Genomic DNA, 13,062 nt, shown 5'->3' with positions numbered 1-13,062 from the left:
ATAGTGTTAATGGGGAAAAAATATCAAGCTCTGTAAAATAATTCAAAGAGGTTTATTCTGAGCCGAATAAATTGATGGCCAGGAGATTCATAAACCCAAGAAGCCTTGAGTAAATGGTGCCGAGGTGGTCGGATTACAGTTTGGTTTTGTACATTTTAGGGAGATAGCAATTGCACGTAAAATCATAAATCAATACAAGGAAGGTATACATTGGTTTGGCCAGAAAAGGAGGGACATGGGACATCTCAAAGCAGTGGGGGGCAAGGGGGCTTAAGGGACTGAGTGTACTTACAAGTCATACGTGAGTTTAAAGATTTGATTTGTAATCGGTTAAATAAATAAAGCTTTGCTTAAAGACTTGGAGTCAGGAGAAGGAATGCTTGAGTTAAATTAATGGGGTCTGCTACCCGTCATATGATGCTTGCTATGCCAGAGTGAGGTTGCAAAGTAAGCCACATTACCCTGGATTAATTTTTTAAAAATTCATTTAACAGGCTTTTATGGTTTGTAAGGCCTGACTTAACCTTTGCCTTGCATGGCCTTAGGTCCTGTTTGCAATTTGTTATAGTACTTATTGCCACAAAGAGTCTGTTTTGTTAGTCTTATGGTCTCTATTTTATCACTAATGTTGGTGTGTCTAAACTCCAAAAGGCAGGGAGTACTAGGGGATGTGTCTGACCTCCCTGTCTGTCATGGCAGGGAACTCAGTTTTAAGGTTTTTCTAGGGTCACCTTGGCCAAGAAGAGGTCCATTCAGTCAGCAGGGGACTTAGGATCTTATTTTTAGTTTACAATAGATAAACGAACGAGTTTCTCTCCTTATGAATAGATAAATCTTATCAAAGAGAAAGGCAGCAAATGCTGAAAATATAAAATATAAATAGAATTTTTTTAAAGTGGGAAATGTTAAAGATTAAAAAGCCAGCAAATCTGACTCCTCTTCAAAAAATTCACTTTTCTGTCTCCTTCACAAGTTTCCCAACAATTCACTTCTCTTAAAACCAGATTTGCATCATTGTATGCACTGACTAAATTTTTCCTTGGGAATTCTTAACCACTTGTCTCAGATGAACAATCCTGAGCCTTTTTTCCTTCTTGACGCAGAAGCTCCTCCAATAATACAAGCTGTGGGTAACACAGGACTAGCTAAAACTTTATCCTTTCCGTCCATGATGTTTTTTCATGTCACTCGAATGCCTCCCACTCCTTCCTAATATTCTATCCTAGGTGACATCCAAACTCCCATTCCTAGGCTTGGAATACCACTTCTTAACTTCTTGTTTGTTTCTGGGTTTTATTCTGTTCTGAAGAACTAGTTATTCATTCCCACTTTTCCACCTATTTCTTCACTAATAATCCTATTTAAGTATGGAATATACTTTGCTTTCCAAGAATTCCTTTTTATATGATCCCCTCTCTGTTCCAACAGACCAACAGATAAAAATCAGATTGCACAGGATTATTGATCAATCATATATACAGATTTATTTAATCTGATAAACATAATTTCTTCTATATAGTATCTTTGAATATGATAGTTATTTTATTTGCCATGGTAGGACTTGCTGGCCACTATAAACAGCCATCCCAAAATCTCAATGACTTAACAAAACAAAGTCTCAGTCCAAAGTTGGACTGGCAGCTCTCTACAGCAGCTCTCTTGCAAGTGTTGACTCAGAAAGTTCCACTCTCCCAGAATCCTTTGCTTATAGTCATAGGACAGTAGACAAAAACCTCCTGTCTGAGGACCCAATTCTTTTTTTTTTAATTTTTAATTATTATGGGTACATAATAGTTGTATATATTTATAGGGTACATGTGATGCTTTGGTACAGACATGCAATGTATATTAATCAAATCAGGGTAATCACCTCAAGCATTTATCATTTCTGTGTGTTAGAAATATTCCAATTGTACCCATTAAGCATCCCACTTTATCCCCTCTCCCTGCTACCTTTCTCAGCCTCCGGAAACCATCATTCCACTCTCTGTCTCCATGAGATCAATTGTTTTAATATTTAGCTCCCACATATGAGTGAGAACATATGAGATTTGTCTAATGACCCAATTCTGATGCTGATTTGATTGAAATCGGTTGGCAACACAATTTCTAAATTTCCTCCCTGCAACTATTAAAATATAATTAACATTTTATTAATATTTAAAGATAATATTTTTAAGATCATAAAAGAATTAAGATAAGACAAAATACTTCCCACAAAAGGCCTGATGTTGTGAATATTCTGTTCACTGTCCAGCATGGGTATTTTTTTTCATTTCCAGATTAGGTAACTTGACACAATTTTAGGTTGTTTTATATAGTTTGTTTATATATAAAAACTTAACAAAACAATGGTGAGGTGTGTCTGATACTATAATGTGGTTTTCTTTTTAAATGTTTGGGTACATTTCGGTGTCAAAATATTTCTTCTTTGGAATTTGCTTTCCATTACCCGGTGTGGCCACTAGATGGCGATCGATGACAATTTACCGTTTTGTGGTCTATGCTGCCTTGGAAGATAGCTGTTTAATTATAATATGCCTGTACAGGGTCTTGTCTTAATGAGGTGAAAAATTAATATTCTGGTTTAAAAAGGGAATCTAGAAGAAGTCTTTTTTCCCCTAAAGCACTAAATATGAGCTTTTTAAAAAGCCTTCTTTGTAATGCTTCCTCTAAATCTCCCTTTTCTTATTTGGGAAGAAAAAGGAAGAGCTTTAGCCCCGGGAATAGTAAAATAGTAATAATAGTGAAATTCTCATGGGCTGGGTACTGTACCTGCTACCTGCTAAAAGAAAAAGATCTGAAAGATGTTGCCCTGACAGCCTGAGGGGACCCTAGGAATTCATTAGGCCTCATTAAATCAGGGAAGGGATTCCAGCAGGTGGAAGGCCGGCTCAGGATGTTTGGAGTCATGGATGTTTGGCTTCCCTGAGTCATAGAGCTCTTCCCTACAGAACTTCCTTCTTCCACGGCTCTTACTGTGAGCAGCCAGACATTCAAAGCCTGGGCCCACGCACAAGTAACCCTCAGACTTCATAAAATTATACTGATAGATACTCAGAGGCTTACATTTCAAGTCTAGCATTTGCACCTAAATTCAATTTGCCGCATCATAATCAAATTACATAATCTTGTTCTTAAGTTACAGCCTGCAGGCTTCAACTAAGTTTAATTTTAGAGATAGTAAAAAGAAGAAAGTTTCCTTGGTATTTACTTGAAAGACCAAAAGAGTAATGTCCTTTTATCAATATAGGGTTACAGTAAGAGGTCCCTAGATTTTAAAGTTATCTATGTCACTAGTGATAGTTTTACATGGATGAACAAAGCAATCATAAGTTTCCCACCATATGAGATAATTTATAAATGCATTCCTGAGAAACACTGAGAAACAGGTCGCTGAAGACTTAATTGTAATGCATCTGTGATGAGAATTAAACTATTCAAACTCACTAGCAAAAGAAATTCAAAGTTTTTAAGTGATTTCTCATTTTCCTTTTGAAAATTACCTACAAATGTGTTAATCATGATTGACACTATGGAACGAGAATGGCTGGTAGGAGTATAAACTGGTATTGGTTTTCAAGAGGGGCAATTTTGCAATCATTATCAGAAACTTGAAGAATATTCATACTGCTTGACTCAGTAATTTATTTTATTTATCATAGAGAAAACTATGTAACAACCTAAAAATCTAAAACCCAAGGAACGGTTAAATAAGTTATGATACATTGCTCTTTTTCCATTCCAATATACATCTAAAGCGCTTTCTGTGCCTTGGAGGTTGGAGGGTAAAAACTACGTTTCCCAGAAGCCTTCACAACCAGGGCTGCGGACGGGCTTGGGTTCCGCCAATCAGATGCACGGGATCCTTGCGGACCGGAAGAGCCGCGGGGGCCCTTTTTGATGCTGCGAATCCAGGCGGAAGTGGCTTTGTTCTGCCGGCCGCAGCCTCGGAGTTTGACGGCTTCCCTGGGGCAGCGCTGGCCTCGGGTCGCGGGACTGGCGGTATGATGTTTGGAGAGTGGAAGCTGTTCCTAGACACTCACTTAGCGCCGGCTCCTCCCGTTCCAACGAGTTTGTAAGCCATCGCATCGCCAGTAATAAATTCTTTTCTGCGTAGTTATTTATGCTCTAAGAGCTCTCGGCAGCTGAACCACATCCAGCCGAGTATCCAAATGGCAAAATAGGGCAAACCAATTTAAAAAATCACATCGTCAAATAATATTTAATGATACAGGAATAAATTCTGTAACTTTTTTTACTGACTCGATTTATTTTTCATTGATACATAACTTAATCGTGATTTGATGCCAAAAACTATTTTTTTTCTCTTTCTTATTATTATTTTTTTTTCTTTTGAGACAGGGTCCCAATCTGTCGCCCAGGCTACAGGGTAGTGGCTCCGGATCATAGCTCACTGCACCCTCAAACTCTGGGCTCAAGAGATCCACCTGCCTGAGAGTCCGGAGTAGCTGGAAGTACAGACACGCGCTACCAGGCCTGGCTAATTTTTAAAATATTTTGTAGAGATCAGGGGTGTTGCTGTTTTTCCCAGGCTGGTCTGGAACTCGTGGCCTTAAGTGATCCTCCCACCTGGGCCTCCCAAAGTGCAAGGATTACAGGAGTGAGCCACCACACTGGGCCCAAAACTATTTTCTTAAAGGGCCTCGTGTCTTTTAGGGCAAACACATATGAGTAGTTCCAACTCTTTGTAGGGAAAATTAAAAATTATTTTTTAACACAGCACTAAAAGGATATCCCTCCTGGGCTTAGCCACGATTCTGTGGCTGTACTAACCCAATTTTCCTCAAAAGCATTTTTTTTCCCTACGTGTAAGCCATGTATCAACCAAGGTAGCCTGATTTAGAAATTTAAGCAAATTTGACTCAAACCTCTTTTATGTAAATGTAGACTTCCTGCATTCTTTGTGGTTTCAATTGTTCAATTATTCTTGGGAAACTGAAGGAAGATGAGAGTGTGATTTAGATGTCCTTTCTTAATTAATTGAGTGATTTTTTTGCTTGCTGTCTCCATGTTTTACAAAAGGGGAAAGGAACTCTTCTTTTACCCCCTCCGATGTGAATTACAACACTTCCCATAACAGGTAGAAGCAGCACAATTTTAGTTTCAAATGATTTTTTTCTGCCTTCATTTCACAAGGCTACTGAGTCATCCCCTTTTAATTTGAAAACTTTGTAAACCTGAGTACACACCAACATGTTCTGCATATGTTTGGAATAAAGAATTTTCAATGTGGAACAAAGGTAAGATTAGTCATTTAGAGAAAGGACTGCAAGACATTTTCTAAAAATGTCCTTTTTTATATTTTTTTCTCAAGATTTTATGAAAGAATTTTAGGAAGAAGCATGCTTCAGACTGCAGTTTAGAGCTAATTGTGTGACCTTTGTTGCCCTACTTAATCTTCCCAGGAGGCCACACCCACTTTAGACCCCTAAACTGCCAAGTGTCTGGGAGGCAGTTTAACACATTAACTGCCATGTAAGTTGTATTTAACTCACGCTAGTTTTGAGCCTGGGGCCTCATGAAGCATGTATAACTCACACATCTCTTTACCTTGGGAGCCATGTGAACTATTTTTCAAGTTGCATATAACTCACACCAGAAAACAATAAAAAAATAGCAAATTGTTCATTAAATCAGAAAGGATAGTTTTGTTTTTGAAGTTTTTATTCTATTTTCGTAATAGAACTCCTTGGCCCCAATGAAAAAAAACTTTTTTTCTAGTGTGGCAGTCAATGTGTTAATATGCAGGCTAAAGTGGGATTTAAGATCAAATAGTTCTGGATTCAAGTTTGACTTCTTCCACATACTTTTGCTTGGTTAAATAAGTGAACCTAAATTTCATTTTTAAAGACATCTTTAAAACTGGGCTTATAATAGTAATTTCCTTATAGAGTTATTATAAAGATTAAATGAGGCCAGGTGCGGTGGCTCACGCCTGTAATCTTAGCACTCTGGGAGGCCGAGGCGGGCGGATCGTTTGAGCTCAGGAGTTCGAGAACAGCCTGAGCAAGAGCAAGACCCCGTCTCTACTCAAAATAGAAACAAATTATCTGGCCAACTAAAATATATATAGAAAAAATTAGCCAGGCATGGTCGCGCATGCCTGTAGTCCCAGCTACTCGGGAGGCTGAGGCAGGAGGATCGCTTAAGCCCAGGAGTTTGAGGTTGCTGTGAGCTAGGCTGACGCCACGGCACTCACTCTAGCCCGAGCAACAAAGCGAGACTCTGTCTCAAAAAAAAAAAAAAAAAAGATTAAATGAGATAATGCATGCATTTAAATTATAGCATGTAAGAGTATAAGGCCCTAGATATATGTAATTGGTGAAGAAATTGACCCAAACTGAACTCCGAATCTTCCCGTCAATGCCGATTCTTTTTCTATATTCCTTACCTGTGTTAATGACATCTTTTAGTTGCTTGTCAAGAGCAGATGCTATTTCCTTCTCTGGGCTGGGTATAATTTTGGTTCTTTTAAAATAAGCAATGAGAAGATTTCAGAACAGCAATAATAATACCTACTACTCAGGGATTTAATAAGTATTAATGAATACATGGAAAGTGTAAAATGATCATTACTGACACAACACTTTCTGCCTCAGAGGAGAGAATACAAGCAGTCAGAACACCTCTCTACTTTGAAGCAATCATCTAATCATTCTCCAAGAGCCTGACCACTTACTGTGGGCAAAACTTTATGTCCTACCTCTCTTGCCTCTAAAAAATGGAGCCATGGTAAAACTACTGCCAATAATAATAATTATTATTGTATTATAATAATTATACTATTACTATTTTTATAGTTACCTTTTTTTGAGCACTTACTGCCACATGCCAGATAACCCACATGCTTAACTTGATAAATCTGCATAGTATCTCTCTGAGGCAGATATTATGATTCCCATGCACCCTAACAGATGAAGACACAGAGGATGATGAGGTTAACTTGACCAATACAATCAGCTGAATAGCTCCTAAGTGGCAGAGTTTGGATTTGAACAGAGAGCCCGATTCCAGAGTTTTTAAAGAGAGACATAAAATTTTGCGTGGTTGGGTTGCCCACCAACCTAATCACTAAGCATTCTCTTAATTTCATAGAGGTTAATGGAATTATCATTTAAAAATATAGGCAGGTACAGTGGCTTGTGCCTGTAATCCTAGCTACTCGGGAGGCTGAGGCAGGAGGATGGAATGAGGCCAGGAATTTGAGACCAGTCTGGGTGATATAGCCAGACTCCATCTCAAAACAAAAAACAAAACCCTGTATGTATAAATATGATCATGTTATTCCCTGAATCACTTGAGTTAGTTGTTAAAATGGTAGATTTTCAGGCGCTACAACAAGCCTCAAATCTACTTAAGACCAGCAATCTGCATTTTCAACAAATTTTCCTTGTGAATCATATACGGAACGTAGTTTGAGAACATCTGATCAAGAGGATCAAGTTCAAACTCTCTATTTTGGCATAAAAAACAATGGCTTGGGCAGTGCCCATCTTACAATAGATGTTCAACAAATACATGTGGGAAGAAACCCAAGAAGGCAGAGAGGGAAGGAAGTGAGGATGATTGATTAGGCTACTTAAGTTTTGGGTAAAATTAAGCCCTGAGAAGAAGGAAAAGAGGATGGACTAGATCCTCTACAGAGATTCTGCACATACTAATTTCAAACTTCAGTTGGCTTTCTGCCTTGTTTTTCTTTTTTCTTTCTTTTTTTTTTTTTTTGGAAACAGAGTCTCACTCTGTTGCCCAGGCTATGAGCTAGAATGCTATCGTGTCAGCCGAGCTCACAGCAGTCTCAAACTCCTGGGTGCAAGCAGTCCTTTTGCCTCAGCCTCCCGAGTAGCTGGTACTACAGGTATGTGTCACCACGCCTGGATAGTTTTTTCTGTATATTTTTAGTTGTCCAGCTAATTTCTTTCTATTTTTAGTAGAGATGGGGTCTTGCTCTTGCTCAGGCTGGTCTCGAACTCCTGACCTCGAGCAATCCTCCCCCCTCCCAGAGTGCTAGGATTACAGGTGTGAGCCACCTCGCCTGGCCTCTTTTTTTTTTTTTATTTGAAAATTATTGTTGTTTATTTTGAGCATCTGCGTGCAGATGAGTGGAGGCCAAAAAAAGCAGTCCACCTCTGCCTTGTTTTTCTTTCTCCAAAAGGTTAGGTAGCCTTTGAAAAACAAATGCAATGATTAACTAAGTATAAATTTAACTACTCAGCTTTTAAATGCCTCTCATTCTTTCTCTCTTTTTATTACAGCTTTCTCCACTTGCACTGGCATGTAAACTGGTTGTGCTGGGCAAATGAATCAGTTTAGATGAGCATGTTATTAATAGTTTATAAGAGTGTACTTGCATTGACATCTTTCAGAGGCATGCACAGTCCCAAATGCACAAAAGTAGTGGCTGTGCATCTGTGTTCCAGTTAGACCAAATAACTTTTTTTTTTTCCTTTTCTTTGAATGGCTCAAACAATTTTTAAGATATTCCTAGAAATTTGTCCTAGAAGCTGCTTCAGAAAGTCTGGCACAATTAAGTCCATACTTACCTAAATGAGAAGTCTCCTATTGATTTTTCAACCATGTCCCACCCTTCACCCCCACCACTGCTCAAGAAAAAGAAAAACGACACATAATTCTACCACATACCACATTAGAATAATTGGAAATTGGAGCTAAAAAGAAACTTAAAAATACTAGGAGCCATACTTAAAATTTTTTATAGCATTTTATACTTGTAAATGTACTTTCGCATGCATAGCTCATTTGATCTTCACAATAACTCTATGAGGTTGACAATATATTTTATAGATGAGGAAATTGAAGCTATGCGATGTAGGAGCGAAGGCCCTTGGCCCCGTTTGCTAAAAGTTGTGGAAGGTTTGCTGAAAAATCACTGGTATGAGGCAGATTGATTAATAGGAGAAAAGGCATACAAATTTATTTGACTTGTATACACAGTAGCCTTCAAAATGAAGACCCAAAAAGACAGGAAATTGTCCATTTTTATGCTTAGGTTCAACAAAGTGTGGACAGTCGTGTAGAAATATGATTGTACAAAAAGGGTATGATCTAAATGCTAATAGGCTGAGTGGGGAAACCCAGCAAGACCTGTATGTCTAGATTCTTGACCTCTGAGCATGCATTTATCCCCTCTGGGTATGGGGCAGGACCTTCTCTGGAATGGGGGGGTCTTATGGCCTACAGTCAAACAACATAGGTCAGACAATTTCTTTATGGCTAATGTTTACACAGAAGGGCAGAGGGAAAGCTAGAGGAATATTTTTAGGTTTTATGGCTGGCTTTGGGAAAAAGGATTCTGGTTTCTATGACCTGCCTTGATTGAGGAAGAGAGACTCTAGTTTCTATAGGTAGGTACTGGGGAGAATGGGACTGAGAAACAGGAGGGCAGGAGAAGGTCAGAGAAAAACTTTTGCTTCTGAGGCAGCTGCTGAGGCCTTCATTGTGGGTTGTTTTTCTTCCGAGCCCCATCAGTGACTTTCCAAAAGCCAAGGGAAAATTCAAATCCAATTTCTTATTGGACAAATGAGAAAATGAGGGCAGAAAGAGAACCTGTACAGAGTGTTGAATCTCGTCACTGGCAGAATCCAGACTTCCTGATACCCTCTGTTTATTCTTTTTTTTTTCTTCTCTTCACTGAATACTTGTTTGGTACTTATGTGCCAGCCACTCTGCTGGGGTTCCATAATAGCTTATAATTTATCTGTAATTATAGTTGTTACAGTAGAGACATGTACAAATGTAGTGGGAACAAAAAAGGAGCACCTAATTCTGTTAGGGAGAGGTTGTCAAGGAAGAATTCCTAGGTGAGATGCAGAATGAGCTGAAACCTGTAAGGTAAAATACTGTTTTTCAGGTAGTCAGTACCAAGAGAATATTCTAGAAAGAAGGTACACATGAATAATTGATAGAGTTATTCCCCTACTATATGTCTTTGTAGTATTGTATATTATTCCTGTTGTAACTCTTGCCACCCAAAGGAGTAGATTAGCCATTATCTGTATCTTAGCTACCTTTCCCCTTCATTCCCACTCTCCCACTGTACTGCAAGTGCTGCAGGTGTGGGTTGAGAGAAGAGGATAATTCCCAGATCCCTTGCATGAGTAAGTTGGTGGACAGTGGGGGCTGGTAGGAGATTAAGCGAGTACTGTTGAACTTTTAAAACTTGAGCTACCCATGAGACATCTAAGAAAAGATATCAAGGAGACAGTTGACATGAGATGAGAAGTATGGCTGAAATAATCATGACCATATAGATGACGATTAAACCGTGGGAGCCATTGGGCTTGCAAAGGACTTCTTCCTTCTTCAATCAGTGACATTGGCCATAAAGCAATTGAGAGGGGGTTGTGGAGGCCATGTCTCCTTGGAAAGTGCATGCCCTGCACACAAAAACCATCCTGTGTTAAGGAAAATCTTAGGTTAGCAGGCACCAGTTCACAACCTGTGATATGACCTGACCTTTGCCTGATTAATAATGAATATTGTGAAACACATGTTTCATAAATTCTAGATTTTCTTGTTTTCTTAATTTGTTTTCTGCTGCTATAATAGAATACAATAGAATAAAATAATAGACTGGGTAATTGACAAAGAAAAGAGATTTATTTGGCTCCCAATTCTGGAGGCTGGGAAGTCTAAGACCAAGGGGCAGCATCTGGTGAGGGCCTTCTTGCTTCATCATGACATAGCAGAAAGGCCAACAAGAGAGGAAAAGACGGCCGAACTGCCATGATAACTATCCCCCAGGATAACAGCATTAATCTAGTCATGATGGCAGAGCAACAACCACACCAACGCAACCACAAAGGCAATCAAGTTTCCAACACACGAATTTCTGGGAGATACATTCAAAGCATAGCAGTTATCTTCCTTTGAGGGGTGTTGATCACCCCTTGGAGGGAGGCTTCGTTTTACATTTCACAGGTGTAGATCCGTGGAAAGCCCAAGGTGTTTCCTGTTCCCACCTTCCAGTGGGCTCAACCTCTAAATTCTGTCTCCCTGAAGATCTTGTACTGCTCTTGTTTTAAGTCGAGTCATAATTAGGTCCTTACTCCCCAGGTGTGCCTTGTCTCTCAAACATTATCTCAGCCACCTGCTCTCTCACAAATTATCTGGGTTCCAGCTCACTGGTGTTCTCCTTGGACCCTGGACCACATCAAGGTCTTTTTCTCCCTCAGAGACTTAATATGTGCTCTTCTCTGCCTGGAAGACTTGTACCTCCACCTTTACTGGAGAGCTCCTTTGTACCTTTATGTATCAATCACAACCTCTCCTCATAAGGTCCTTATTAGTTTTTCTACATAAAAAGCCTCTCCTCTCACTGTATCAGTCTCTTATTTGTTTCTTTCATAGAATCCATTATGATTTTTCATTTTCTTACTTATGCCTTGCTTCCCTAACTAGAATATAAACTCAAACTTCCTTGAGGACAAAGATCAGATCCTATATTTATATATACAATTGTTTTAGTCCATTTTTTGTTGCTCATAACAGGATACTTGAAACTGGGTAATGTGTAAAGACAAGGAATTTATTTTGTGCAGTTATGGAGGCTGGGAAGTCCAAGGTTGAGGACGTTTTTGCTGGGGGCTGGCTCTGTGGCATCCTGCGGTGGTTCAGGGAAACACTTAGAGAAGGAGCTGAGCATACTAATGTGCTAGCTCAGGTCTCTCCGTCTCTTCTTATAAAGCCACTAGTTCCCCTCCCATGATAACCCATTAATCCATTAATGGATTAATCCTATTGTTAAGGGCAGAGCCTTCATGATTCAATCACCTCTTTAAGGTTCCCTCTCTCAGTATTGCCACGTTGCTGATTAAGTTTCAAAATGAGTTTTGCAGGGGGCATTTAAACTATAGCAACTATATAAAATATACATTTATATATTTTAACCCCAGAGCCTAGAGCAATATTTGGTACTAACTAGAAACTTAATAAATACTAGTTGACTGAATTAATAAATAAGTAGATCATCACATAACAATACTCTTCTTCATTCATCCTCTTCTTACCTAACCCAGGGGTGGGGAATATTTTCATGTTGGAAAGCTGAATTAATTTAGTTGTAATCCAATGAGACTGCATTCAAGAAATTTCAACTAGATATACTTAAAAATGTACGTTATTTTGTAAAAATCTAAAGAAATGAAAACTATTTGTTAATTTTAAAGTTAAGTAACCTTCTAATGACTTTGTTATGTCTGCTTTTTGTTGGAAAGCATTTGAATATTTGGTTGCAGCATGGAGGTCTACAGTTTCAGTTGATCCTCTAGATGGGTGTCAGTCATTTGTAACCTTAAGGGCAGTCATGATTTGGGTTAGGTACGAGAATCTCAGCAGTAAGTGGTTGAAAAGCAAGAAAGCATTTGTCAGGCATGTTGCTGAAGTCATGGGTATTCTACTGCATTTTTCCATATTTCAATTGGATCTTTCTTAGCATCAAACAATGACTTTAAAATGTCATCTACTGAGAGCTCAATGAATTCCATCTGTAGTTCTTTAGGTGCTTTGGTGATATCAACTAAGTGAGACCAAAATGCTAATTTGAGTGTGATGTCATGATTCTCAAAGTCAGTGAAGCTTTCATTGTATTCTCCAATTAATAAGTCTACAACAGGTGTGTATTCTTCAAATGATTCACATATATCATCCTGCTCATCAATGACCTTTGCTAACTGGGGAAAATGATCATCCAAATTTCCTTTTGAAGAAGTATTTTGAAAGAAAGAGAGCTTTTTTCAAAATGCTTGGATTTTTTGCCACATATCATATATAGAACTAGTTTTACCTTGCAAAGAAATATTCAAGTGATTTTGATTTCACATGATATTACATAGAAATGCTGCATTCCTATAGAAATCTTCTTTCAATAATTCACGTTGCTGATTATGTTCTTCATAAACCTTAACTATCTGTTCTCATAGAGATAAAATTTTGGTTAACATCTGTCCCTGCAATAGCCAATGCACTTTAGAATGTATACAACAAATCCACACTGAATACTTCATTGTTCAACTTTAGCCT

This window comes from Lemur catta, chromosome 19 (genome assembly GCF_020740605.2).
Source record: "Lemur catta isolate mLemCat1 chromosome 19, mLemCat1.pri, whole genome shotgun sequence".
In the NCBI taxonomy this organism is placed as follows: Eukaryota; Metazoa; Chordata; class Mammalia; order Primates; family Lemuridae; genus Lemur; species Lemur catta.
The sequence above is the reverse complement of the archived record's forward strand: the minus strand, read 5'-3'. Positions refer to the sequence as shown.